The sequence below is a fragment of the Octopus bimaculoides genome, chromosome 16 (genome assembly GCF_046866305.1).
Source record: "Octopus bimaculoides isolate indiv1 chromosome 16, ASM4686630v1, whole genome shotgun sequence".
Taxonomy (NCBI): domain Eukaryota; kingdom Metazoa; phylum Mollusca; class Cephalopoda; order Octopoda; family Octopodidae; genus Octopus; species Octopus bimaculoides.
This window is the reverse complement of record NC_142943.1, coordinates 13,064,658-13,069,657: the sequence shown is the minus strand read 5'-3', so window position 1 is coordinate 13,069,657 and position 5,000 is coordinate 13,064,658.

Genomic DNA, 5,000 nt, shown 5'->3' with positions numbered 1-5,000 from the left:
GGAGGATCATTTGGAGTTTCAGTGCCAAGAAGACGGAACCCTTTTCAGAAGCCCTACAGAGGGCATGCACTTATTTTTCAAAAACAAAAAAAAATTATAAAAAATTAAAGTCACTCTCTTTTTACTCTTTTATTCTTTTACTTGTTTCAGTCATTTGACTACGGCCATGCTGGAGCACTTCCACAACATAATTGTTACTCAGCAATCATACAGAATTCTATCTTACTTTTTTAAGTAGTGGCGCCTACAACATTGTATTTAACTCAGTTCATGGCAGGTGAATTGAATGCCGTATTTCCTTCTGAGTTTGAGAGGCGGGGCGAAAACAAAATCTAGGAGTAATTGTTACTGACACCCAAAGAGAAAGGGAGATAACTACCAGAAATTACAAATAAATTTCTCAAGCTAGAAAAAGTAATGTCTGACCTTTGCATGCAAGGAACAACTACAGATATATATCTGGTCATTTTAAAGTCCTTGGTTTGGTGTAGTTCAACTGACACTGAAGCATATAGAATTTTACGTTGAGGAACACAAAACGATACACTATTCTTACAGCGATATCTATAAGATATCTAGTACTTGCCACATCAGAACCCAATGAAATAGCTGCTAGCCATGTATAGATTTAAGCGTCAGGTGTACCATATACTATATTTAAAGATCATAGCGATAATTTTCTTGCCAACCGAAAATGTAGGTTAATAAACGTGAAAAAAATTAAATGCGTTGCATGAGTAAATATATTTTAGATTCTATAACAATAAATGTGAGATTCTGTCTGTCTGAGACTCCTGCATCTCAACCTACATTTGCTCAACGTAGACATTTTAGCCCTTTTTGGAATCAAGATAATCTCGAGATTGGAAATTTGACCTTTATTTGTTTCTTGAACATCCAGGGTCGGGATCAGATTTAAAAGTATATGGGTGCTATTTCTAGCAGATAAAGCTTGGCTGATTCACGCCATCCTGGCTGCAGTTTGTCAGATAACGTCAGAGATTGAGAGGGAGATAAATGATATTCGCTTCGTTAATTTTACTTCGACATAATAATTTTAAGACAAACTGGCCAACAGCTGGAATTCAACTTGGGACTGGAACAATAAAATGATTGCATTACAGAATTAATTCTCATCCGTCCTTAACCTCTGATCAAACACCACCGGGGCATACAGTCATTATTGACGTATCATAGCCATGCTATTTAGCTCTAGCCCTCCGCAGGAGGGAACTCAAAAGCCCGCAAAGAGTGTGGTTTTTAAGCTAGTTTTTTAAATAAATCACTTCTATTCCGTAAGGGAGTAATAGTTTACCTGCTATCAAGTGGTTTAGTAATATAGATGATAAACACTTTCATGAATTTATGCAGTTCGATATTGTATAGTTCTATCCGTCTATAACTAAATTTTACTATAGTTATCGATTTTGGCATAGATATCATGATGTATGTTAGAAAATAATTCTTTTTGTATAAAATACAATGGTCATATATTGTTTTATGTAAAAATGGGATCGTACGATGGGACTGAGATTTGTGAATTGATAGGAATGTACACCTTACACCTATTTCAACATAGATTCCACTCTGCAAAGTTCGGACTTTACCGTGATGATGGACTTACAAGGTATAATGAGCCACAATGGATGCTGTTAGGAAGGAGTTCATCAATATATTCAAAGAGTTTGATCTGAAGAACGCGTTAAATTCAAATCTAAGTATAGTGAATTTTTAAAGATATAATTCTAGATTTAGTTACTGCTAAATACTGCCCAATGTTAAAACTCGCGAGAAATTGCAAAATATATACATTCCAGCTAACTCTCAATATTCTCAGCAACACTTAGACAAAAAAAAAACTTGATATTAGTAATCGTTTATCCAGTTTATTCTTAGATGAGTAATCTTTTAACCATGCTGTTCATTATTGCAATGTTGCGTTAAAAGGAAGTCGTCTGAAAGTTATAACACATTTATATATAGCACAAAACTATTAAACAAAATTGCAAAAAGTTGGAAATGAAATATCATATGATACAAGCAACCGAATGGTTTAAATGTTCGTTCTAACGCTGGAAATATTTTCATAAACTTTATAGTAAATATCTCCTCAAAAGATAGTGGAGATAGTAATATATTTTATAGAAATCATATTAAATTGAGCTATAATTTGCATTAAAATCTTCCGTGGTTACATTATAAACAGAGGAAACTTCCTAGTACGAACAAGCAAAACTATTCTTTGTGTAAATTCAACAACCCTAATTATTGCTCTCTCAGTGGCATGTCTTTCTTAAGCTTCACTTTAACCGAGATAAGATACCACTTACAAATAAGAGGGAAACAAAAGGCTATACAGAGCTTTCTGAAAACCTCTAAAAATTCTCGCAACATATGCAAAGATTCAAATATTCTGATATATCTGGTGTTTAATGGATGATAGTGTCAACATCTATCAAACGTATTTGTCAGTTATAGAACAAGTATTGTCTTACATTAAACTTTCCAGAAGAAGCAAGCTTTGCAATCGGGTTTTCAGAGAAGTATAACATTCTATTACAGCCTTTTCCAGTTTTAAACAGATATTGGTAAATCCTTATGGGTATTGTTCTTTCTGTCTTTCATACCTGCACGTACGCAACACATACACACTCTCTCCCTCTCTCTCTCTGTGTATGTCTGTCTCCCTCTCTGTGTGTGTCTGTCTGTCTCTCTCTCTGTTTCTGTTTTTGTCTTGGTCTCTCTGTCTGTTGGTATTTCTCTCTCTCTCTTTCTTTTTGTGTTTTTCTTTCTCGCTTGCTTTTTCTGACTTTTTCTATGAAGGAAATCAGCAGTTTTCAGGCTTAGTGAGTGCTGGATCTTGCTAGATTTTGTAAAGCTCACGTCACAACCTATGTTACATCATCGTTGCGAACAACTGCCTCAGTAGATAAAGGACTAAAGAAAAACTGATATACATTTGTGTGTGTGCGTATGTATGTGAGAATGTATGCATGTGTACGTGCGTGCGCGTATGTGTGTGTGTGTGTGTGTGTGTGTGTACATATACACACATACCCAAGGAAAATGGGTTGACAACTGAAATTATTCCAAATATATCTATCTATCGATCGATCTGTCTGTCTGTCTGTTCGTCCTTCCGTCTGTCTGTCTATCTATCTATCTATCTATCTATCTATCTATCTATCTATCTATCTATCTTGTTAATTAGCTACCTAACTCTACCTCATTCTCTCTATATATGCGTGTGTGTGTGTGTGTGTGTGTGTATATATATATATATATATATATATATATATATGCGTACCTGTCTGTCAGCGTATCTGTTTGTTTACATGTCTGCATGCCTGCATGCCTGCATGCCTGCATGTCTCTATGCCTGTCTTCCTGTCTGTCTGTCTGTCTTTCCATTTCTCTCTCTTATTTGCTCTGTTGGTGACAGACTGGGTCACACTGTCACGTCACACACGTGACTGGGTCATGTCATTCATAGCCCCGTCTTGTCACTCCTTCACTTCAGACCACACACACACACACACACACACACACGTCTTCCAATCCAAATATACATTGATTCATGTTAACTTCTCCTCAGCTTATCTCTTTCTTCCTTCCTTACTCTCTTTCTTTCTTCCTTCCTTTCTTCCCTCCTTCTTTTCTTCCTCTTTTCCTATTTCATACAATGTTTTCGTTTGTTCTGTTCGTCTTTTGATTGAAGGTCGTGGAAGAAGGGAAATATTAGCATATATAATATAGCGCCAATGGGGCTTTGGTGGTATTGGCGGTAGTCGTGGTAGTCGTGGTTTGTCGTGGCGTTGGTGGTAGTAGTGTTAGTGATTAACGTGGTGGCAGTGTTGGCGCTGGTGATGTTTGGGATGATGGTGGTGGTGGTGGAGTTGTTGTTGTTGGTGGTGGAGTTGGTAGTGGTGGTGGAGTTGGTGGTGGTGGTGGTGGTGGTGGTGGTGGTGGTGGTGCTTGCGGTAAATGTAGATGCGGTAGCGTTAATTGTGATGGCAGAGGTGTTGATTAAAGTGGCTGAGGTGCTGATGTTGTTGTTGTTGTTGTTGCTGCTGGTGGTGGTGGCAGTGGTGGTGGCGGCGGCGGCGCGGTGGTGGTAATGGTGGTGATTTGATGGAGGTGGTGGTGGCGGTGATGCTGTTGATTGTCGTGTTGATTACAATAACGATGGTAGTGGTGGCGGTGGTGGTGGTGGTGGCGGCGGCGGTGGTAGTGGTGGTGGTAACAGTGATGGTGTTAGGTGATGATTGCAATAGTGATGGTGGTTGTAGTTGTAGTGGCGTCGACGGCGGCGTTGGTAATGGTGGCGGCGGTAGTAGTAGTGATGGCGATGGTGGTGGTGGTGATTGTGGTGTATAGGGAAGTCAGTTCTGTTGGTGTTGGAGGCTATGTTAATGATGGCGGTGATTGTGAGGATGAGAAAGATGATGGTAGTTGTTGGTGGTATTGGAGGTGGTGTGATGGTGGCAGTGGTGTTGATGTAGACGGTGATGGCAATATTGTTGTTTGTTGTTTTTGCGTGTGTTGGCGACGGGGCTGAATGCTAGGTTTTGGGGTTCGTGGTTACCGAGATGGAAATATTAGAAAATGATATAGTGTGAATGACCTTTGTGTTTTTTATGACGGGGGTGGCGGGGATGACGGTGGAGATTATGATGGTGGTGGTAGGGGCAATGTGGTGGTGGTAGGGGCAATGTGGTGGTGGTGGTGGTAACAGTAATTGTTGTGGTGATGATAGTGGTGGTAGTGGTTGTGGTAGTAGTTTTAGTAGTTGTGGTTGTGGTGGTAGTGGTCATGTTATTTGCTTGTGGTGGTGGTATTGGTAGTTGTTGTGGTAATTACTGTAGAGGTGGTGGTGGTGGTAGTGGTAATTGTGGCGTTGGGGTGATGGTGGTGAATGTGCTAGTAGTGAATGCGGTAGTGGTGAATGCAGTGGTGGTGGTAGTGATGGTGATGGTGGTGGTGGCGGTGGTGGTGGTGGT